A 26,888-nucleotide genomic window follows, 5' to 3' on the forward strand; every position below is an offset into this window, starting at 1 on the left:
AACAATTATTAAAACAGAAGAAGGTGCAGATATAGAAGATGTAGTTGCTACTCTCATTTTCTCTATAGCCAAACAATTCCTCGGTAACCTCTCAATTGTTAGAGACAAGACCACAGAAATTCAAGCCAACCTTCAATGTCGCAAACTTCAGGATTTCAGATGGTACAAAGATGTCTTCCTCTCAAAGGTCCTCACCAGGACTAATTGTAACCAAGCCTTTTGGAAAGAAAAGTTCATTGTTGGACTCCCCAATCTTTTTGCTGAGAGAATTCGCAAGCATTTCAGATCAAAACACAATAGCCATATTCCTTATAACTCCCTCACCTATGGTGACATCATCAGTACTATCACAGCTGAAGGAATTGCTCTCTGTACCGATTTCAAACTCCAACAGCAAATTAAGCATAAGAATGCCACTAGCAGAAAGGAATTAGGAACTTTTTGCCAACAATTCGGCTTCGAAAACCTAACCCCTCCTTCCAAACGAAAAAGTGACACCCGCTACATAAAGCCTTTTCACCGTATAACAAGAACAAACCCTCCTTTGCATATAAATATCTCTCCTCTGAGAAAAATAGACAGAAAAATGCCCCTCCTTCAAAACATTTTCAAAAGAAACCTGCCACCACAAAAGCAGATATTAAATGCTTCAAGTGTGGCAAGATAGGTCACTACAAACGCGATTGTAGAGCCAAACAGAAGATCAATGAGCTCGATCTCCCTGAAACCGTCAGGAACCAACTGATGCAAATTCTTTTAAACTCTTCAGATGAAGAATCCGAACATGATATCAATGGTATTCAAGAAGATGACTATCATGCTTATACAAATTATGATTCTGATTCTTCCAACCCATCTTTGGATGACCAACCTATCAAAACCAAATGTATCTGTATGATTACTAGGGATCAAGAATTCATGTTGGAACTCATTGACAAAATAGAAGATCTTAATCAGCGTAAGGAATGCTTGATTAAATTTACCAACAGCATTGGCCAAAAGAATGACAAAGCTCCCGCTATTATACCAAATACTTACAACCTTACTAATATCTTTGAAAGATTTGGTACACAACCCAGATGCCAATTACAATTCAAGATCTCCATAAAGAAATCAAACAAACCAAGCAAGAAATTTCACTCCTAAAGCAAGAGGGCAAGGCTTTGAAAGATTCCACTGCTCATGATATTCTTACCCTCAGAAGCCAAATTCTTTTTCAACAATCCCAAATAGATGCCTTACTACCTAAGTCCTCTGCAAAACTTGAACAACAAGTTTCTGAAAATCCCACCAAGGATAATGAAACTTACATCAACCTTCTGACCCAGATAACATTTCAAAAATGGCATGTTAATCTGAAAATTGTTATCAACAAAGACTATACCATTCATACAATGGCTCTCATTGACTCCGGTGCTGATCTCAATTGTATCAATGAAGGACTTGTCCCTACGAAATACTTTGAGAAAACCAAAGAACGACTTCAAGGTGCTAAAGCCCATGTTTGTAATCAGGGTCTTTGTATTAAAACACCTTTCATCCTTGTCAAAGACCTCAATACCCCTGTTATTTTGGGAACTCCATTTATTTCTCTTCTTTACCCATTCAAAGTTGATAGCCAAGGTATTTCAACAAGTCTAGTTGGATAAGAAATTTGCTTTCCTTTTGCTCATCCTATAGACACCAAGGATCTCAATACCATTAACGATTCCTATGTTACTCAGGTCCCTGCTGTCAATAGGATTGAGAGCAAAACAAAGCATTTAGACTTTCTCAAACAAGAACTAATCTTCAAACAGAGTGATGAATGACTCAGTCAAAAAAGTCTCCAAGACTCTATTCAAAGGTTCAGATTAAGACTTGAAAGTCAGGTTTGCTCTGATCTCCCAACTCTTTTTGGCACAGAAGACAACACATTGTTGAATTACCTCATGAAAAATCTTTCAATGAAAATGATATCCTTACCAAAGCCCGTCCTAGCCAAATCAGTCAAGAACTTCTTAATTACTGTATGAAGGAAGTACAAGAATTATTGAACAAATCCTTCATCCGAAAAAGCCGTTCCCCATGGAGCTGTGCCGCTTTCTATGTTTAAAAGAATGCTGAAATAGAAAGAGGTGTTCCCAGATTAGTTATCAATTACAAGCCCCTCAATGAAGTTCTTCAATGATCAGGTATCCCCTGCCCAATAAAAAAGACCTAATCCAACGTCTCGTTCATGCAACCGTTTTTTCAAAGTTTGATCTCAAGTCAGGATTCTGGCAAATCCAAATTGATGAAAAAGATAGATACAAAACAGCTTTCACGGTTCCATTTGGCCATTACGAATGGAATGTAATGCCTTTCGGATTAAAAAATGCCCCTTCAGAATTCCAAAAAATTATGAATGATATTTTTATTCATCTTACGAATTTTTCAATTATTTATATTGATGATATACTAATATTTTCTTCTTCTATAGATGCTCATTGGAAACATCTCAATATATTTGCTCAAACCATCAAGCATAATGGATTAGTCCTTTCTTTATCAAAGTTAACCTTATTTCAGACCAAGATTAGGTTCTTAGGTTTTTAGATCCACCAAGGAACTGTCATCCCAATCAACAGATCCATCCAATTTGCTAATAAATTCGCTGATGAAATTAAAGACAAAACCCAGCTTTAAAGATTTTTAGGGTGCCTAAATTATCTTTCTGAGTTTTTCAAGGATCTTTCTCTTCTTTGTGCTCCACTACGCCAAGGATTAAAAAAGTCCCCTCCCCAATGGTCCGATGAGCATACAAAAACAGTCAGAATCCTTAAAAGTAAAGCAAAAAACCTTCATTGCCTACCTATTGCTGATCCAGAAGCCTTAAAAATTGTGGAAACTGATGCCTCTGAATTAGGATATGGAGGTATCCTAAAACAAAAAACAGGTGACAAAGAACAACTAGTTCAGTTCGCCTCTAGCACATGGAACCAAGCACAACAAAATTACTCTACAGTCAAAAAGGAAATTTTATCTATAGTTTTATGCATTTCAAAATTTCAAAGTGATTTACTAAATCAAAAATTTTTAGTTCATGTTGATTGCCAATCTGCAAAAATTGTTTTAAAGAAAGATGTTCATAACATAGCCTCAAAACAAATTTTTGCCCGATGGCAAGCTATTCTTTCTGTATTTGACTTTGATATTGAATATATAAAAGGAGAAAACAATTCTCTTCCTGATTTTCTCACCAGGGAATTTTTGCAGGGAAAAGCAAGAGCTTAAGGGCGATTACCATGCCTCCCAAGACAGGTAGAGGAGCCTCAGTTGCAAGCACAAAACCCCACAAAACAAAAGATGCATATGCACAATCATCCTCTTCTCAAACCCCTTCAAAAAAAACCTGGTATGATAAAGTTGAGGAAGATGAAGAAGCTATGTGTGCTAGTCCATCTCCATTAATTACAAACCAGTTTTTAGCCCTAACCACAATTCCCCAACATGTTATAGACATGTCCCCAATCCAAAATAACCCCATCCAAACATACTTACAAGCCCAACAACCAGTTTTCCCTCCCCTTCAAAAAACTTATGCTGCAATTTCTTCAGCATCAAATAAACAAATTTCCTCAAGATCTGTTTCACAGCAAGTGGTGGTCAACAATCCCACTTTCAAAAAATCTCGTTATTTTCAAAAACCAAATTCATCAACCATTTGTGTGGTTGAAAAAGAACTTTTTAACCAAAACCCAATTTTACTTTCTCAAAATCATTTTGTCAAAGGTTTTCATTATCCAACATCAGATTTTCGGAAAACACAAGATTTTTATGAGTTTATTTTAGTGGACACTGATTCCATCAAAATTCGAACTCATTCAAAACCAGGTGATGAGTCTTTCATTTCTCACACCACATGTACCATTCAAAAAGTCCTTACTCCGGCAGCCTGGGGTAAAAACATCAATGGTCCGAGGCAATTTTCTCAGCCTCGCAACCCTCAAAATTTCAATTCTGGGACTATCAGGATGCCTGGTACAATACCTTTTATTTCCAAAATCAGGATTATAGCCATTCCTGGCTTATCCTTTTCCAAAAGAATTTCAATTTAAATGTCTCCAGATGGTTCATTGACTGGTGGCATATGTTTGGTCCCTGCCAAGAAATTATCCCTGAAATGGTGTCTAAGGGATTTTCAATTTTCAATGAAAAATTCCAAGCTCCTCCTGAGCTTTCCGAATTTCCCAAATCATTCTTATTTTTTGCAAATTTTGCATTGTCATGGATAGTTCTATGGCAATTCCAAATCCTCAAAACCCCTTCTAATCTTCCTCTTCTAGGAAGGATTTTCAAAGTCAAATGGTGGGACCAATTCTCTATCAAAGATGTTACTCCAGAAGCAATTTTAGAATGGTTCTCAAAGCACCTTGCAATATCATGTTCTGGCTTAGGAGAGTCTTCGGCTTTCCTCATATCCAAAAGCCAGGCCCAAGTAAAGCTTTCTTCAGCAAAATCCCAAGATGAGTATGAAGCCTTCCTCATGGAAGCTTTAGCCCAAGTCAATCCCATAGCCTTCTCAAAAATGGGCTCCAACAGAAGTGAAGGCTCAGGTTCTTTCCATGGTTCCCAAATAGATCCGGCCCAACCTAATGAAGATGAATGTTTTGGTATTTTTACCCAACAGCTCCAATAAACAATATTCTCAAAAATCATCTCAAAAATCGGTCATTCAATGCCGCTACATAGCGACAAAAAAAAAAAAAAAAAAAAAAAAAAAAAAAAAAAAAAAAAAAAAATTGCAAAATCTACAGTTTAAAATTTTATTCAAAAGTTCTCCATTTTTAGGCTTTTAGCACCTTTCGGTGCTCATGACAGACAAGCATTTCAAAAAAGGAATCCAAGGCAAGTCAGTGGACATCACCTCAATTCAGCCTTCCAGGCTTTGCACATGGCCTCCAGGAATCCAAGGCAAGTCAGTGGCCACCACCTCAATTCAGCCTTCCAGGCTTTGCACATGGCCTCCTGCATCATTCAAAAGACATCACCTCAAATCAGCCTTTCAGGCTTTGCACATGGCCTCCTGCTGCATCCTTATCACCAAGGAAGCCAAAGCTCCCTAAGGTTCCTTCGAGGCCCTATAAATAACAGCTCCTTAAGACATTGAAAGCAAGCTCATTTCAAGTTTAGTTCTTTGTGTGTGTGTGTGTATATATATATATATATATATATATTCCAGATGATGCAAATGACTTACACTCTGGAGTTAGATCATCAACTGAAGGAATCCTTAGAGTCTGATAAGTAAGTTAATAATCCTTTGATTCATTTCAAATGTTATATCTACACAAATATATGTATATATATAACTTTGAGCTATGTTAATACAGGCTTTGGGTAGGGTACTATCAAGTGAGGATCGATGTTCTACAGATTGAATGCATTTGTTATTCTTTCATTTTGGATCGGCCTTTCCTGCCCATTCATCATTCTGCTGTATGTTGCTTTGTTTATAAAGAGTTTCATACCTTCAAAGCTTGAGATGGATGCTACACAGAGTGAGTTGGTACCATTGAAGGTTGTGTGAAGAGTGGCCATAGTGGGCTACAGCAAATATAAATGGTCATATATATGTATAGGTTTGTCTATGTTTTAGTTAATTGGGCTTCATTTCTTCTGATGGTGGCAAATGGGATTTTTCCTATTCTCAAAGTGGAATAATCAATGAATAATAGCTCCTGCTGTTTGATTTTGCAATGAATTACAGTGATTGTTGTTTTGAAGCAAATGCAAGTGTAGTATTTATTTTATTGGCCACAATCTGCGAATTTAGAAAGAACAAACATATCAAACTTAATTATACAATTTATATATTTATATATTAATTATATATCACTTTAATTTATACATGTATACAAGAATTATAATTTAAAAATAACAGACCATCCCTAATACAATAATTATAATTTAAAAATATAATAATTATAATTTAATATAATAATTTAAAAATAATGTATCAGGGACGGTCTGTAGGTATTGGGGACAGTCCTTCAAACTGTCCCTAATTCGTACCTTATTAGTGACAATCTAGACCGTCCCTAAAAAGGTTTAAGGACGGTGTTATTTAGGACAGTTTGGACTATCCTTAAAGGTCAAAAGTATTTGTCTACTTTGACCGTCCCTAAAGCTCTTTTGGCACGCTACTTTTAGTCACGGACCAATTTGACTTTTAAGGACGGATTCCGGGCTTTTAGGGACAGTTTGGACTGTCCCTAAAACCCTAATTTCTTGTAGTGCAAAGACAAGGTGTGAAATCAACCAATGTGGAAACTCGGATATCGCCCGGATTAAAACCGTACTCTTGAGATCACTTTAGGACTACTAACCCATGGGTACCTTTCCCCTAGTGCGCACTATAGTTATAGGAGGACATTCCCCCGTACTAGAACCAAGTCCTAGCCATGTCAATTCTTAATTAATATCCCAAGTCCCAAAATTAACAAGTTGTGCAAGTTAAGATCGTATCAAATACAACCATGTGAATTAAGTTCCATACAAAGGAATTAATTAAATATAAGTTTCAAAACTTATCCGATTATTCTCGATTTGATACATGTGAAGGAACTTGTCAAGGAAATAATGAATACCATGTTAGAAACTTAGTCAAGTTCAAAGAATCATTGAATAGGTTTTAATTAATCTTTTTAATTAAAAACCCTAGATTTTGGAATTCATCCAAATACTCTCAAGTTAATGTATAACACACAATATGTCAAGACTTGGTTTAAAAACACGAAACGGGTGAATTGCATGCGAGACATGACCATGAGTATTAAACTTTAATACTAAAAAAATAATAAATGAAATGTTTCAAAACCTAATCAAATATTTTAGATTTAATATATGTGAAACTAGATGACATGTACATTATGAATATCAAGTCGAAAATCAAATGGAGTGAATCGTACACTAGGGGCAAATTAATCAATCGAATTAATTAATAAATACTAGATTTTAAAACATCTCCGATTACTCTCAATTTAATCTATGTTGAAGAGCATGCTAGGGCCTAATATGATATGTTAACACATATTGATTTCAAGCTAGTTAAGGTCATGTGAATTAATCTTTCACCTAAGATAAATATTAAATAAAATCTTTAATACTTATTTAAATGCTCTAATTTTAATACACGACAATGAGCATATCATGGGGCAATATAATATCATGCTACATGTTTAAACCAAGTCATGAGCAATCGGAAAAATCAGATCCCGTACAAGAAAAATAAATAATAAAATCTCTAGATTTTATATTTAAATATGCAAACAAGTAGTATAAGCATCACAAGCATGCTATATAACAAGAATTTAAACCTAGAACATCCCCTACCTCAATTTGAGATAAAAATCTCAAATCCCCATAGAAACGAAAGCGCTCCGAATCCGACGATACCAAGAGGTTTTGTCGGGGACAACACTGTGAACAAGAATCCGCAAGAAGCCCCATGAAAATCCTAACTTGACTCTAAACCCGAACTCAAAAAAAGGTCAAAAATTGATTCTAATAAGGGCATAAGATGCGCAGTGTCAAGACAAGCAATAAATGTTAAAGCCGAAGACTTTTCATCAAAGAAAAGTGAACCAAAAGAGGAGAGAGAAGATGGCAGCCATGGAAGGCTGTGGGATCTGGTCCAAAACGTGTGCGGAAGAAGAGGAAAATTATGTTTTAATTTCTCAAACCCCTTATTTATAGAAAATCACAAAAAGTGCCCCGAAAGGGCCCCGCCGGGTCTGGAAAAGTGGATTTTGGGTAGACGCACTCAAATGGCAAAACTCCATGAACAAAAAAGATTCAAAATGAGAAAATGTAAACAACGGAAGAAATGGCGTCAAAAATTGAGATCCGAGCAGAAAGATATGCCCTGAACAAGTTCGGCGGCAACCGGATCCAGAAACCCTGAAACTGGAGAGAAATGACCAGAACGGAATTCTATGAGTACATGACTCAACGAAATGTGAAAATGAATCCCGTACGAGGATCCAGGCTCCAGACAAGATATTTTGCAATAACTTTCGTTAATTGCACAATGGCCCCTATAAAAAGGGTTAACTACAAAACTGCCCCAGAATGAAAATATCTTCCAAAAGATATTTTCTTGGATACCCCTGAAGTAAAATATCTTCAAAAGATATTTACGAAAAATACCCCAAGAAATGAAAAAGATTCTGAAGAATTGTGCATCCATGCCCCTATGGACACTAGGAGCAACTAGAGTACTTTCTTGAAAAAGTAAAGATACGTCTTTCGAGGAAACCACTGAAGATGAAGACATGTGAAGTCAAAAACTAACTCCAACCATGAAAAGCGAGGTTGTGCCAAAAACTGACAAACAGAGATAAGACAGAATAGGGAAAAGACGAAATAGCGCATAGTGTCCGAAAAGTAAAAATGCAGAAATGACTCGGTCCTCAAAGGAAGTTGTCAATCCACATGATAGAGTCTTAGAAACCATTTCCGAGCACTCGAGAAGACACTAAGCGACAAGAAACAGAGTTCAGAAAAGAAAATTAAACGAAAAAAATTTATCCGTAATATTTCAAGAAAAAAGAAAAGAAGGCAAATGACCGGGTCGTTACATGAAAAAGGGGCAGTGTGTTGGTTTGATGGGTTTTTTTCCCATCTAACCGTTATGAGGGGTTTTCCTAACCAGTTAGATAGTTTTTGGGAGTTCGACTACCCATGTAGATCAGACAGAATGACCGACCACGTAGGTTAGAATGACCGACCACGTAAGTCAAAACGATCGACCACGTGGGTCAGAACGACCGACCATGTAGGTTAAACAGACCAACCGTGTGGGTCAGAACGACAAACCTTGTAGGTCAAACCAATCGACCATATGGGCCAGCCAACCGATCATGCCCTGTCAGCCGACCGACCAAGGGCCATCAGCAGACCGACCCTTCCTCACTGACTTGCCCATTTAACCCTCTTTGTAAGGTTGTGTCTTAGAGCATTTTGGACAATGGATTGACTCGTCTGACAGTTATGGACACAGGAAATGGATGGTATGACTTAGTTGACCTCGGGTTCAGGTAAGGACCCGATTAACGGTTCAGACCCACGGGTTCAAGTCGTTACAATAAAGCTCAGTAGGAAGTGTCTGAGACACACCTCTTATGACCCCATGAATCCACATAAGGAATAGAATAAAAGTAAATGGGATCATGCCATGGGGAAAACAAGTAAAGTAACGATAACAATCAACAAATACATACACAAATCGTATAACCACCAAATATACAATATATGCCAATGCAATACCATGCCATGTAATATCGCTCCCTACTTCCGAAACAACACCATATCAACTTCCAAATCGTTAGTGCAATCCGACCCAACGCATCTCCAAGGCGTCACGAAGAGAGGGCTGGCTAGCTTTTCCCGACCACATGGCACCTACATGGCGTCGTCTGGGCTTAGGTAGTTTAACCACACTAAAGTCTTTCTCTGGTTCCCCTCTAGACCACACTAACACCGCGGACCACTAGATGCCTCCTAGGCGTCCGGTTTTTCACAAACACTTTCGAAAACGTTTACCAAAAATAATGCATTGTTTTTTTAAAAAAAAAAATATTGTAACAAACCAAACCGGTGGTCCGGATCGCTAACCGGGTCCTTACCTGAACCCAAGGATATACTAGGGGTAAAATGGTCTTTTTACAATATTAAAGGATAATCCATCCTTAAACTATTCAAATGAGGTTTAAAACAACTATTCTAGTCATTTCATAATGCCTGGTGAGTTTCTACGGTCACCAGATATGAATTCCCAAAAATGCCCTTACCGATTCAAGGCAAATTCTGACATTGTTCCACTAAAAAAACCATAACTCTCAACATGAGTGAAATTTGGAGATGGGATTGGTCTCATTAGAAAGCTAACTCAAAATTATTGAAAATGGACTCAATAATGACCGTATTTGGGTTCGGAATGAAGAAGTTATGATAGTCTAAAGTCAGGTGATCAAAGCTGGCAAACAAACACAGCAAAAGTGGGTACTGGAGGTCTTGAACCAGTTCAAGATGGGTAGTATGCCCATACATGAACCAAATGCACCCCTTGAACCGGTTCAATAGGGCCGAACCGGTTAAAGATGGCCAGAACCTTAAAATTAGCCCAGAAAGCTTCAAAATGTACACTTGTACCTATAGGCACCCCTTTGGTCCCATGGTGGCCTTACCTAGAGTCCAAACCTATCCCTAATCATGCAGTTAATAGTGTAAAAACATAATTAAACTCAATATGAGTCCAATACGTTCTTTAAAGATCGAATTATACAAATTCCATTTTATACAATTTCTAAAGAATCAAATACAAAGAATGAGGCCTCCATAGCCAAAATTACATAACTTTAATATAATTAAAATGAAATAAATTCCTAACTACATCAATGCCCACAGGTACATATCATTCACTGGCTCATCTCTAAATTCCTGAAAAATGTTAATAATGATAGGTTGAGCTCAACAGCTCAGTAGAGAAAGCCTAAAATACATTCCTAAAAATCCCGTGAACCACAACCAAAGAAAGGGAATCAAAGAAAATGGATCATGGGATTATAAGGCATATCAATCATACATGAATTTCATAAATTCACAAACCATGCCATTAAACATGAAATACAAATGTCCCCTTCTTCCTTTACAACCCAACCTCACTAAAACCTTTCTAACCATCACCTTAACTTACCATGCAAACCACCACCTTATCTTCTAACCCTCTTTCCAACATCAACCTTCATCATCTCAACTCAGCCCCATGCTAAGAATATGCATGTCATACAACCATTTATCAATACATAAGTCATAATTTACATCATAGTTATCATATTAAACATCCAAACATAAAAATTGATCACATAAATCACACTTTCACATTTTCTCATAGAAAAATAACATGCTTGACTCAAATACAAGAAAAACCATCATATTCTCTTTGACGGCCTTAGTTTTTAGGCCAGTGCGTCTTGTGATGAACTGAACGTAGATCCGATGACGAATCTAGAATGCAAAATCAAAAGATGAAACAATGGTCTCTAGAGATGCAACGCATCTCTAAGACACCAATGTGACACTCAATGAAGTCACGGAACCCAAAGGAAACAACTGCGGAAACGGCGTTTCAAAAATAAACAAGAATGGACCTAGGGGCAAAATAGTCATTTCCAAGGTAAAAGTGGGTGCTACTGAGCATACCATTGGAAAGATAATGAAAAATTAATAAACTTAGACTCAATAATCACTTGATTCGGAGTCCTGATGAAGAAGATGTGGCTAACGGAAGAAACAGGGGTAAAAAGGTCAAAATAGTCAACCCAAGGTCATCTAACCGATTACCAAACCTTCCTAACTGGTTAGGAGGCCAAAAATGATGACCACAACACTGCCCCAAGTCATCTAACCGGTTACAAGGAGTCTATTACTCGCACACTTGTACTGAAAGTGAGCAAAAAGCAAACAGTAGGGGTTTTTCGGTAAAACATGGGTTTTTGAGGGCCGAGATGGTATTTTATGAAAAAACACAAAGAAGAAATCCCCCTCAAAATCAAGTTTTCTACACAACAGAGTAAAAGAAATCCAAAAAACTCATTGTGAAATACCCAAAATGCCCCTCCATGAAATCAGGTCAAGAAGGTCAAAAAACTGCTAAACTGAAAAACTGAAAGCTGAACTTTGTAATGGATTTCCGGTACCAAGATGACATTTTCTGGAAAAACACGAAGAAGAACCCCCCCCCCCCCCCTAAATCATGTTTTCTAAGTGACCATGTCAAGACAGGAATTTATTTCTTGAAGGAAAACCCCAAAATACTCTTAGACCAGATTATGCAACGAAAATGCAAAATGAGTCCATAAGAGGCTCATTTCACCAAAAAAGAAGTTTTTCTTGAAAACGATCATACATAATAACGTAACTTACCTAATAGGATGTGCAACAATAGTCCATGGCTAAAAAATATCGCCGATGCAAAATGCGACCCTACGACGGCCAAAATGACAAAAATGGAGTTTGGAACGAAAATTTCGAACTCAAAATTATGAAATGGTTTCAAAATGCCATTTGGCCCTTAACCATACTTCATGCAAGATTAATGAGTGCTAATGGATGAATTTCATACACAATGCATGCTCCGGTGCAAAATAGCATACAAAAATACATGATTTTTCATATATTCTTATTAAAGACAAGATTTAACATCCACGACATATATGCAATTCTAAAATAAGTTTGGTCCTTGGCCTTAAGTCATATACATAAAATGAGAATCAAAAAGTGTACTTAGGCACACATTATAAGTTTAGAATCAAATATACACATTTGACAAATCAGGCTACAAATGGCATTTCTAGCCAACCTTTATAAGAATGGAGACCTTTAAGTCCACAAATCATCCAAGCATAACGAGAATCTCAACCTTGATTCCTGTACCTAAAAAATATCCCCAGTAACTTCAAGGTGAGTAACATAAAGCTACTCATAGGAAATGAGCATGCATCGACCTAACATTTTACAATTTTATCACCTTAAGGTGAAACATGTTAAAGGAGCTCATGCCACCAAACGTCTATGTCAAGATGAGACTCAGGGAGCATCCTAAACTACCCTAGATCATTTCTAGCATAAATCACATCATCTATGCAATTCAAACCACATAGAAGCATGTTATACAAAGCAACAAGATAGAGATTCTCAAAGTCATCAACTTGAAATCTAAAATACGAAAACAACCAAAGTGGGCATGTCACCTAACGACTATGTTCCAAATGAATCTATAGGATCATTCTTAAATCACATTTGAATAATATAGCATAGATGTACTAAACAACATCAAAACCTACAATGATTCATTAGAAATCATAAAACATGAATGTACTTAACAACATTAAAGGCATGCTATGATTCATTCAAAATCATAATGCATAAATGTACTTAACAACATTAAATCGCCAATTACAAAACCACAAGTCACAATTAAACATTGGTTGTCAACTTGGAATTGAAAGCGAAATCAAATAGTGGAAGACTTGGACATCAAATCTTGGAGTACCAAGACCTAAATGGTTATTCCAAGCACTAACCCGCTGGGAAGACCACCCTAGTGCGCACTATCTCAAACGGGGACAACTCATACCTCCCGCACTAGAGCCAAACTCTAGCCATATCACAGTAACAATGTCTAAAGTGACTCCAAAATAAATAAGTTAACATCTTATATACGTACTAAATAGTACACGAAACTACCTTTATGCACAAGTAGGTTAAAACCACACAATACATGCTCTAAATCCACAATTACTATAGGATGACAATGTCGAATCTTCAGAGTGCAATTCGTTACACGCTATAATAACATCACATATAGAATCTTTAGTGTACGATTCGTTACACACTATAACAATATAATCCAATATTTAAAATAGAAACTCCTAAATTCATTACAAGTCTAAAATCATACTTCAAACATAATACCAATGTCAACCACATGATTTAATCAGTAATACAATAGAAACAGAAATTAATTAAATGAAACAATTAATTTCTCTAAGTTTCTAATCTCAATCAAATGGTCCCTAATTAATTCATGTCAAACAACATAGCATGGTCATTACATATACCAAATAAAAAACTTAATTAGGCCATTTGAACAATAAAATGGAATTTAATTAAATCAAGATAATCAAATCCCTAAATTCTAAAATAACATCAAATGGTCCCAAATTGACATATGCTAGTATACAAGTCCTAATCATCACAAATATCAACTTAAAAAATTAATTAGGCCAATGGAACCTTTAAATACATTTTAATTAATCCTATTAATTAAAATCTCTAGATTTTCATACTCATCCAAATTATCTCAAATTAAAGTATGTTAAAGAACATGCCAATACTTAATTTAAAAGTATATCACAAGTCAATTTCATGCAAGCTACATCCATGAGAATTAAACTTTCACAAAAGATAATTATTAAATAAAAAGTATAATTCTTATTCAAATAATTCCAATTTAATATATGTTAACAAACATATCAAAGCATAATTTATCATCATGCCACAATTCAATTCTAAGCTATATACATCCTTGTAATTTAAATCTTATACAAAGAAATAAATATTACTAATTTTCTAGATTTGATACAAGGCATGCAAACAAGTTGCATAATCATGAAAAATACTCAATACAACACATATAAAATCCTAAAACACCCCCTACCTCAATTTGAGATGAAAATCTCAAAAACCACCAAAATGAAACCACTCTGAATTCGACAAAACTTCTAAGTTTTATCGGGGACAACACGATGAACAAGAACCCCAAGGAAGCCCCATCAAAATCACAACTTGACTTCAAACCCGAACTCAAGAAATGGCCAAAACGAGATTCCAATCAGTGGAATCGAAGGCCTCGCTAAGGCGAACATAAAACATTAAAGCACTATAACTTTTCATTAAAGGGAAGAGGCTCAAAAGAGGAGAGAGAAGGAGGCAACCATGGTTACCACGGAATCCAACCAAGAGAGAGAGAAAAAAAAAAATCTGATTTTTCATTCTAAGACCCCCTATTTATAAATAAATAAATAAATAACTCAAAAAGTGCCCCGAACAGGCCTGCCTGGTCCGGAAAAGTGGAATTCGCGCAGACACGCTCAAACGGCAAAACTCCATGAACAAAAAAGAACCGAACTGAGAAAATATGAACAACGGAAGAAACAGCGTCAAAAATTAAGTCCCGAGCAGAGAGATATGCCCCGAACAAGTTCGGCGGCAACCGGGGCCAGAAACCCTGAAACTGGACGAAAAGTGAAAATGAATTCCTTAAGAGGATCCAGACTCAAAACGAGGTATTTAGCAATAACTTTCATTAATTACACAATGGCCCCTCCAAAAAGTGAAAACTACACAATTGGCCCAGAATGAAAATATCTTCTAAAAAATATTTTCTTAGAAACCCCTGAAATAAAATATATTCAAAAGATATTTACGAAAAACTCCCCAAGAAAAGAAAAAGTTTTTCAAGAACTGTGCATCTATGCCCCTATGGACACCGGGAGCAACCAGAGTGCCTTTCCACAAAAGTAAAGATACGTATTTTATGGAAACCACTTAGAATGAAGATACATGAAGTCAAAAATAAATTTCGAACCCAAAAAGTGTGGTTATGCCAATAAAGTGATAAACGGGGAAAAGACAAAATAGGGAAAAGGACGAAAAGTGAATAGTGTCTAAAAAATGAAAATGTGGAAATGACGCGGTCCTCAAAGGAAGTTGTCAATCCAAGAAAAGAGTCTCGAAAATCATTCCAGAGCACTCAAATCGACACTAAGTGACAAGAAACCGAGCTTAGAAAAAGAAAGATCAACTGAAAAAAATATCCGTGAAAATCTAAAAAAAAAAAAAAAAAGGGGAGGAAAATGACCGGGTCATTACAACCTACCCTCCTTAAAGAGATTTCGTCCCTGAAATCAAGAACAGACAAAAGAGAACCGAATAAGATCAAACCAAAGGACAAACCATAAGGTGCAAAATGACAACTTCAAAAGCCTGAAGGTCATCCGAAGGAACGCAAAAACTGTAATAACCAGGTCATTTGACTCCCTTTCCTTTTTTCCTAAAATTTTACGGATAAATTTTTTTCCGTTTAATTTTCCTTTCTGAACTCTGTTTCTTGTCATTTAGTGTCATCTCGAGTGCTTGGAAATGATTTCCGAGACTCTTTTCCATGGATTGACAACTTCCTTTAAGGACTGAGTCATTTTCACATTTTTCGTTTTTCGACACGATGCACTATTTCGTCATTTTTCCTATTCTGTCTTTTCCCCATTTGTCAGTTTTTGGCATAACCTCACTTTTTATGCTCGGAGTTAGTTTTTGACTTCACGTGCCTTCATCTTGAGTGGTTTCCACGAAATACGTATCTTTACTTTTGCAAAAAAGTACTCTGGTTGCTCCTGGTGTCCATAGGGACATGGATGCACAGTTCCTTGGAATTATTTTCTTTTCTTGGGGTGTTTTTCATAAATATCTTTTGAAGATATTTTCTTTTCTTGGGGTATTTTTCATAAATATCTTTTGAAGATATTTTATTTCAGGGGTATCTAAGAAAATATCTTTTGGAAGATATTTTCATTCAGGGGTAGTTTTGCAGTTAACCCTTTTTGTAGGGGTTATTGTACAATTAACGAAAGTTATTGCTAAATACCTCGTTTGGAGCTTGAATCCTCGTATGGGATTCATTTCCACTTTTTGTCAACTCGTTAATTCATAGAATTTCCTTCTAGTCGTTTTTCTCTAGTTTAAGGGTTTTTGGACCCGGTTGCCGCCGAACTTGTTTGGAGCATATTTCTCTACTCGAAACTTAGTTTTCAACGCTGTTTCTTCTGTTATTCATATTTTCTCATTTTGAATCTTTTTTGTTCACGGAGTTTTTCCGTTTGAGCGCGTTTGCTCAAAATTCACTTTTCGGACCCGGCGGGACCCTTTCGGGGCACTTTTTGAGATTTTCTATAAATAGGGTCATTTAAGAGAAAAAGTCAGACTTTTCTCTCTCTCTCTCTCCTCTCTTCTGGCCGGAATCCATGTCAGCCATGGCTGCCACCTTCTCTCTCTTCTTTTGGTCCACTTTTCCTTGGTAGAAATCTTTCAGCCTTAACGTTTATTGTTTCCCTCGACGTGTTTTACCATATGCCCTTATTAGAACCCATTTTTGACCATTTTTTGAGTTCAAGTTTGAAGTCAAGTTGTGATTTTCATGGGGCTTCTTGCGGATTCTTGTTCACGGTGTTGTCCCCGATAAAACCCTTCGGTATCGTTGGATTCAGAGCACTTTTGTTTCGGTGGGCTTTTGAGATTTCATCTCAAATCGAGGTAGGGGATGTTCTAGGTTTAATTCTTATTATATAGCATGCTATTGATGCTTATACAACTTGTTTACATGCTTAAATATGAAATCTAGAGATTTTATTATTTATTTTTCTTATATTGGATTTGATTTTCCCGGTTACTCATGGCTTGTTTTAAACATGTAGCATGGTATTATATTACTCCATAATATGTTCATTGACATACATTAAATTGAGAGCATTTGAACAAGTAATAAAAGTTTTATTTAATATTTATCTTGAATGAAAGATTAATTCACATGGCCTTAACTAGCTTGAAATCAATGTGTGTTAGCATATTATCTTAGGCTTAAATATACTCTTCAACATAGGTGAATTTGAGGGTAATCAGAGATATTTTAAAATCTAGTATTTATTAATTAATTTGCCCCGAGTGTACTATTCACTCCATTTGATTTTCGACTTGATATTCATGATGTACATGTCATATAGTTTCATATATATTAAATATAGAATATATGATTAGGTTTTGAAATCTATCATTTATTATTTTTTCTAGTATTAAAGTTTAATCCTCATGGTTGTATCTTGCATGTAATTCACTTGTAACATGCTCTTAAATCAAGTCTTGACATGTTGTATAACATACATTACATTGAGATCATTTAAATGTATTTTAAAATCTAAATATTTTAATTATAAGGATTAATTAAAATCCATTCAATGGTTCCTTGAACTTGACTAAGTGTCTAACTTGTTTTCCATGATTTCCTTGACAAGTTCCTTCACGTGTATCAATTCGAGAATAATCGGAGAAGTTTTGAAACTTATATTCATTTAATTCCTTTGTATGGAACTTAACTCACATAGTGGTGTCTTGTATGTAATGAACTTATAACTTAACATTAAACTTGTCCATGACATGATCCTTGACTTGCCTTATAACCTTGATAATTTAATCCCTTAAGTAGATTAAATTCCCTTGTATACTTCCATTGAGTTAATCATGCCTTGTCGTTGAATTCTTGTTAAGCTTGTGAAATTGACTTACATTTCATGAACTTGTACCTTTTTATCAACCATCGTGATCCCTTGTATCTTGATTTCATTAATGTATTTAATGAACTTGTTCATTTATTTTGGAATGGTTTACTTACACATGTGTTACTTAGTAAGTACTTGAATCATGTATCTTATACTTGTGGTATATTTACTTCAATGAATCTCTTATGCTTTGTATCCTGGTTATAATGTATGTAGATGCATACTATGAATTCTTGACATCTCACATGCCATTATAATCGATGAACTTAGGGCATGACTTGTATGTTCCAAAATCTTAGTTGTGCATGAAACGTGGTTAATGCATTTCTTGTATTTGATACAATCTTGGTTGAACAACTTGTTGATTTTGGGACTTGGGATATCAATCAAGAACAGGGGAAGGTACCCTTAGGCTAATATCCCTAAAGTGATCCCAACAACAGGGGAAGGTACCCTTAGGTTGATTGCCCTAAAGTGATCCCAAGACTAGGGGAAGGTACCATTGGGTTGGTAACCCTAAAGTGATCCCAAGAGTACGGTTTTAATCTGGGTGATATCCAAGTTTCCACATGGTTTGATTCCACTCTTTAAATTTCAAGTGTTGCATTCTTTGAATATTTAAAATTCCTTCGCGTTATATGGAATATTCCATTCTTGTTTACTTGCATAAATATTATGCCTCGTCTTTGATTTCGTGTATTACTTCATGTCGTGCTAATTAGTATGTTCCAATCATGTAAATTGCATTGATAATGTGATCCTTATATTCCCTTGTTTTCTTACCGTGTTGTATGGATTATCCCTAACCTTGTTCAATTGCATAGATAATGTGATTCATAGAAAATGGTAAACTTGTCATGTTAATTGGATTATTTCCAAATCTTGTTTAATCATATTGATAATGCAATTCATGTTGATCTATATTCAAGTATCCTTCTTATCGTGTTCTTTGGATTATCCCAAATCTTGACTTGTTTCATATATGTATATATATCATGATTCTTGTTGATATTGCTCCATGGTAGCTTAGGATGCTCCCTGAGTCTAACCTTTGACATATACATTAGATGGCATGATCCCTTTGAACTATTGCATGTCAGTCTAAAAATCTGAAAGAAATCGAGTCGATGCATGCTCATTCTCTACGAGTAAACTTGTTAGTCTTGTTTACTCACCCCGAAGTCACTGGGGGTTTTGACAGGTACAAAGACTTGGTTCGTGATGTTCATCGTTCATTGGGATGGCTTATAGCTTTTATGTTTCCATTTCATGCAAGTATTAGCATGAAATGCCATTTTTGGTACCTTTATGTATCAAACATGTATTTCTTGATTCTATGTATGTAAAGTGCACATAAGTGCACTCTTTTCAATATATTTGACAAGTATGACATGAGGCCAAGGGCCACAAACCTTTAAGTTCAAGTCTATGTATGTAAATTTTAAGTTTTACCTTTGAAATGTAATTTTTCCAACTTTAGAGGTTTGACATGTCAAATCTTGTAAATGGAATGTAATGAGGCCGTAGGCCATTGTAACATGTTTAAATGTCTATTTTACACTTGCGTGCATGTTCACATCATCACACACTTCTATATTTTGTGAATTGAACATGCCATGGGGAATTTCAAGTAGACTTTCAGCTTTAGGTGCATAACAGGTTCATTTGCACTTCCTCGAGCCATTTTGGTCGACCGAAATGCCAGTTCGGTCGACTGAAGCTCTATGAATTTCATCAAACCATCATTTCCAGTAGCCATTTTCACTGTTCAGGGCCATTTCGGTCTACCGATGGCTTATTTCAGTCGACCGATGGTTCATTTCGGTCTACCGATACAACCAAGCCTTGAAAACATGATTTCAGTACAAATTTTGTCCATTTCGGTCGTCCGATGGGTCATTTCAGTCGACCAAAATAGCCTGATCCCGAGACTAGCCTCTGTTGAGTTCAGCACTGAACTTCCAACTTCGAATGGCCATAACTTCTTCTTTTCTAACCCAAATGGGGTGATTCTTAAGCCTAAATCCATGAGCTTGAAGTCATCTTTTCAATGACACCATCCATGCATTAAAACTCCAATCTCAGGGAGAGTTATCCATGTTTTAGTGAGAGGGTGTTAGTTTTTGTTTAAACTGGGAAGGGGCATTTCGTGGGATTCTTGTCCAATGTTCATGGAACCTCTTGGAATGTTGTGTAATGATTGGTTTAGGTTGTGTGGACCTTATTTGACTTGTTTAGAGTCAAATCTCCCTTCACATTTGCAAATTGACCATTTTGCCCTTGATTAATGGGTTTTGCTCGTTTTTCTTCATTTTGTCGTTTCTCCTTCGTTCGGACTCCGAATCATGCAATTCTTGAGTCCATCATGATTTGTTTTTCATTGTCTTTCCATTGGTGTGCTTGGTGGCACCTGAATCCATACATTTTGAAATGACCTTTCTAACCCCAGGTTCATTCTTGTTCGTTTTTTAAATGTCGCTTCCGCATTTTGTTTCCTTTAAGTTCCTTGACCTCATAGAGGGTCATCTTAGGGTCTTAGAGGTGTGTTGTACCTTGTAAGACCAATTTCTTGTTTCTTGCTTCCGCATCTAGATCAGTTATCGGGTCAATCTTCGGTTCATCGCTGACCCACCGAGTTGTATAAAAATCCAGGTCACGACAAAAACCAATAACTGAGTAACACTCCCCAAACGAATCGGCACATTAACTCAATGTCAATCATCGAAAGAATCCCAAAACAACGATAAGTCGAATCAAGACAGATGGCTAAGAATGATACTACAGTAAGAACAATGACTAGAACCCGCCCACACTTACTCGTCAGTAAGGTAGCATGACAGTATAAGGCACTAGTTCATAACATACCCTTATCAGATCAACCCAAAAAGAAACTTTTCGATACAAATGACATTAATGTCGAAAATTATCATTACCAAAGGCACTATAGGAACCAAGCATCCATGAGAGTTGGTGTAGCTAATCCCAAAACTCTAACAACAATGTCATTAGCACCGTTACGCTTAAGGCCTTAGATAGCTGACGCTGGCGTACTAACGACCCCCACATTTGAAAATGCAACAACAACAACACCAGTCCTGAATCCATAGCCTAACAAGTCTGTGCCCTTAAGTCAATGGATCGGACCCACAAAACCAAAAACCTATGCACCGATCTCAAGTAGACCTACCGTAAGGCTACATACAGAAGACAAAACGCTAGGTCAACATCCCTATAAAGGACAACAAAAATCCTAAAACACACGTCTACTACGTAACTCACACATCTTTATCCTAACAACCAAGGTCACAAAACCCCAATATAAGTGCAGGAAGATGAAATAGTATAAACCAAATACTCACATAATGCATACTCACAAAATGAAATGACATAAACCAAAGAATACCTTAATATTAAACACACAGTACACATAAGGTAAACCAAATAAACCACCTATCACATAGAGGTTAAACAAATAACGAAACTTTATACACCACTAACGGCACTAACATGGTAAGTAGATACTAAATAAGTAAACATATTATGTACATTCTCACACGGACTACCATATAGTCATATATCCTAAACATGTTTCTAAGGCATGCCCAAAAACAATGGGGCTCATAAACATGTAAAAGTGATCATACAAATGGCAAGTTCGTAAAATCAATAGAAATGAAAGGAATGCCTCTCAAAAGACACCATGCAGAAAACGTAAAACCGAACCTGGATGAGTCCAATCTCTCACTACGAGGAAAAAATCATCCCCCAAACTAAGATGTCAACGAGTTTGATAGGAACTCTACAGGATTCTTCCAGAACCCAAACACAATGCCCCAAGTCTCTCATGACAAGGGAGAGTAATTAATTGCACCAACATAATTAATTACAAAAGACCACTCACATCCTAAGCGTAGCTCGCAATAGCTGTCCAAGACAACACAAGAAGGATTCTAAGTCAACACACTTATCCAATCCCAAAACCATTGCCCTAAGAAGGCAAAACACGAGAACCTCGCCCTGAGGCTCACAAAGTAACTCCCAACTCACCAAGGAAAAACTCGAGTCAGTCCTGACTCATCATCCCATAACGCTAGAAACAAAGACCTCAATGACATCATGATATCAAGACCACTACGAAGTTTTAAGAGATGACACCGACACTGACACCTCTAACACCACCATGACTACATCACAAAAAGATAGAGAAAATGAGACGAAATGATGCCTCCGTGGCCTACGTCTCATCTCGCCAGACGGATATTATAACCCTACGCTCACCTGAGCTCTAACAAGAAGACTCTCCGTGAGTCGAGACTGTGACGCTATATACGTGAAAAGGAAACAAGATCAGTAATAACAAAAGTTATTATGATCGAATGCAACTCACACTATGAATGCATCAAATAAATAGCACATCAATGTATGCAATATACTATCATGCTAAAGCAATCAAGGGAAGCTTTTTAAACAATTAAGCACTTAAGCAAATGAGCATACATGCCAAACAAGGATGTTTTTAAACACATAAGTATATAAGCATGGAGACATATCATAATACCAAACGTGTTATCAAGAAACACGTAAACATGTTATAATACCGAAACAAGTTAACAAATAGCATATACACACGTATAACATAGCAACAAAAACATGGTATGCACCCAAAACCCATCGTCCCGAGGTATTCAAACCTGGGAGCTCTGATACCACCTTTGACGGCCCTAATTTTTAGGCCAGTGCGTCCTGTGATGAACTTAACGTAGATTCGATGAAGAATCCAGAATGCAGAATTAAAAGATGAAACAAGGGTCTCTAGAGATACAACATATCTCTAAGACACCAATGTGACACTCAATGAGGTCACGGAACCCAAAGGAAACAAATGCGGGAGCAGCGTTTCAAAAAAGGACAAGAATGGACCTAGGGGAAAAATAGCCATTTTTAGAGTAAAAGTGGGTGCTACCAATCACACCATTGGAAAGACAATGAAATATTAATAAACCTAGACTCAAGAATCACTTCATTCGGAGTCTGGATGAAGAAGATATGGCTAACGGAAGAAACAGGGGTAAAAAGGTCAAAATAGTCATCCCAAGGTCATCTAACAGGTTACCAAACCTTCCTAACTGGTTAAGAGGCCAAAAATGATGACCACAACACTACCCCAAGTCATCTAACCGGTTACGAGGAGTCTACTTCTTGCACACTTGCACTGAAAGTCAGCAAAAAAACTGACAGCAGGGGTTTTTCGGTAAAAAATGGATTTTTGAGGGCCAAGATGACATTTTCTGGAAAAACACAAAGAAGAAACCCCCCCCAAAATCGAGTTTTTGACTCAACAACGCAAAAGAAAATGAGAAAAACTCACTGTGAAATGCCCAAAATGCCCCTCCATGAAATCAGGCCATGAAGGTCAAAAAGCTGCTAGAATGTAAAACTGAAAGCTGAACTTTGTAATGGATTTCTGGTACCAAGATGACATTTTCTGGAAAAACATAAAGAAGAAACCCCCCCTAAAATCGTGTTTTCTAAGTGACCATGTTAAGATAGAAATTTATTTCTTAAAGAACAACCCCAAAATGCTCCTGGACCAAATTATGCAATGAAAATGCAAAATGAGTCCATAAAAGGCTCATTTCACCAAAAAAGAAGTTTTTCTTGAAAACGATCACGCACGGAAACGTAACGTACCTAATAAGATGTGCTACAATGGTCCATGGCTTTAAAATATTGTCGATGCAAAATGCGACCCCTCGACGGCCAAAATAACAAAAATAGAGTTTAGAACGAAAACTTGGAACTCAAAATTATGAAATGGTTTCAAATTACCGTTTGGCCCTTGACCACACTTCATGCATGATTAATGAATGCAAATGGATGAATTTCATACACAATTCGTGCTCCGGTGCAAAACAGCATACTAAAACTGTAATGGTTATGATGTAAAAAAAAAAAAAATAGATTTTTTGGTGGTGGGACCCACCACCACCTATCTTCATTTTGTGGCCTCACTTCTCTCTCTCCCGATTTGGTTCTCTCTCCCTCCTTTCTATTTTCTTTTTTCTTTTTTTTCTTTGCAAAATTCAAGCTTCAATTTCTCTTTCAATCCTTGGAGTTTTTGGGTGCCATTTGCGGCAAATCGAAGAGCTCGGTGAGATCTTCAAGTTGATGTAAGCAATTTCAGCTTTTGGTCACTCTAAGAATTCTGAAAATTTGAACCCATTTGAGGGTTTTCTACAAAATTGAGGTAGAGGTGTTCTAATACCCATTTCTTTGAGCTTTGTGAGTAAATCTCCTTTAATTGATGTACAAGTATGTTTATATTATGCTAAATTCTTGAGATGAAATTTATATATTGTATACATGAATTTTTTTTATGTTGTAGAAAGTGTGTGATTATGTGATAGCCGCTTTGTTGGGATGATACGTGCTTAAATGATGTTAATTTAAGCCTTATTTATTTAAGTTGTTGGATTTGCAAATTGAAAGTATGAAATATGTAATGAATCAGAAATGTGAGAATGTAATATTGTGTGGAAATTCATATTTTAAACATGTCTAATTGATGTGGATGATATGTACGAAATTTTTATAATGTCATAGCATTGAAGAAATTGCACAATTCATGCATTACCATTGGGAAAGTAAAGGGAAAAGTTTATTTTAAAAATAAATGAAATTATTTTTGGGAAAATATTTTCAAAGGTGTTTGCGAAAACCGGACGCCTAGGAGGCGCCTAGTGGTCCGTGTTGTTAGTGTAGTCTTGAAGGGAGTATGGTTGAGCTAACTAGGCCGAATGCGATGCATTGGAGGTGCCTTGTGGTCATAGATAGTTAGTCAACCCTCCATTTGTGACGCCTTGGAGGTGCCTTGGGTCGGATTGCACTAACAGTTAGGAAGTTAAAATGGAAATGTTTCGGAAATGGGGAGTGACATGAGCATAGCATTGCACTTCATTGGCATACATGGTGTATTTGTGACTTGGATGACATTTATGTTAATATTGGATGTTATGGTTATGGTTTACATCCTCGGTATAGTATGATCCCGTTTCCATGCTTTTTATTCTCTATGTGGATTCACGGGGTCATAAGAGGTGTGTCTTAGGCACCTCCTACTGAGTAATTTGCTCACCCCTTATATTTAACATTTTTCAAGACACGGATGGGAAGTGGCAGACAACGTTCCTCCACAGGGTTCGATGGGTTAATAGATGGTTTTGACATACTTTGCAGTTATGATCTCATTTTATTATTATTTATTTATTTATTATAATTATTTTTATTTTTATATAAACCCTGGGATGACACGTATATTATGTATTGACATAGGACATGATGGTAGTGTCATTAGTTGACCTCGGGTTCGGGTAAGGACCCGGTTAGTGATTCGGCCTCCCGGGTTCGGGTTGTTACAAAAATGCATGATTTTTCATATATTTTTATTAAAGGCAAGATTTAACATCCATGACATATATGCAATTTCAAAAGAAGTTTGGCCCTTGGCCTCAAGTCATATACATAAAATGAGAATCAAAAAGTGTGCTTAGGCACACATTACAAGTTTAGAATCAAATATGCACATTTAACAAATAAGGCTACAAATGGCATTTCTAGCCAACCTTTATAAGAATGGAAAGTTTCAAGTCCACAAATCATCCAAGCATAATGAGAATCTCAACCTTGATTCCTATAACTAAAAAATATCCCCAGCAACTTCGAGGTACGTAACATAAAGCTACTCGTAGAAAATGAGCATGCATCGACCTAGCATTTTATAATTTTATCACCTTAAGGTGAAACATGTTAAAGGGGCTCATGCCACCTAACGTCTATGTCAAGATGAGACTCAGGGAGTATCTTTAGCTACCCTAGATCATTTCTAGCATAAATCACATGATCCATGCAATTCAAACCACATAGAATTATGCTATACAAACCAACATTATATAGACTCTCAAAGTTATCAACTTGAAATCTAAAATATGAAAACAACCAAAGTGGGTCATACTACCTAACGTCTATGTTCCAAATGAATCTATAGGATCATTCCTAAATCATATTTGAACAATATAGTATAGATGTACTTAATAACATCAAAACTTACAATGATTCATTAAAGGCATGCTATGATTTATTCAAAATCATAACGCATAAATGTACTTAACAAAATTAAATTGCCAATAAAAAAACCACAAGTCACAATTAAACATTGGTTGTCAACTTGGAATTGAATGCGAAATCAAATAGTGGAAGACTTGGACATCAAATCTCGGAGTACCAAGACCTAAATGGTTATTTCGGGCACTAACCCGCTGGGAAGACCACCCTAGTGCGCACTATCTCAAACGGGGACGACTCATACCTCCTGCACTAAAGCTAAACTCTAGCCATATCATAGTAGCAATGTCCTAAGTGACTCCAAAATAAATAAGTTAACAACTTATATACATATTAAATAGTACACGAAACTACCTTTATACACAAGTAGGTTGAAACCACACAATGCATACTCTAAATCCACAACTACTATAGGATGACAATGTCGAATCTTCAGAGTACGATTCGTTACACACTACAATAACATCACATATCGAATTTTCAGTGTGCGATCCGTTACACGCTATAACAATATAATCCAATATTGAAAATAGAAACTCCTAAATCCATTACAAGTCTAAAATCATGCTTCAAACATAATACCAATGTCAACCACATGATTTAATTAGTAATACAATAGAAACAGAAATTAATTAAATGAAACAATTAATATCCCTAAGTTTCTAATCTCAATCAAATGGTTCCTAATTAATACATGTTAAACAACATAGTATGGTCATTACATATACCAAATCAAAATTAGGCCATTTGAACAATAAAATGGAATTTAATTAAATCACGATAATCAAATCCCTAAATTCCAAAACAACATCAAATGGTCCCAAATTAACATATGCTAGTATACAAGTCCTA

Source organism: Cornus florida, unplaced genomic scaffold, assembly GCF_030987335.1.
Source record: "Cornus florida cultivar Cherokee Brave unplaced genomic scaffold, ASM3098733v1 CherokeeBrave_3.0.0_Hap2_Chr01, whole genome shotgun sequence".
In the NCBI taxonomy this organism is placed as follows: domain Eukaryota; kingdom Viridiplantae; phylum Streptophyta; class Magnoliopsida; order Cornales; family Cornaceae; genus Cornus; species Cornus florida.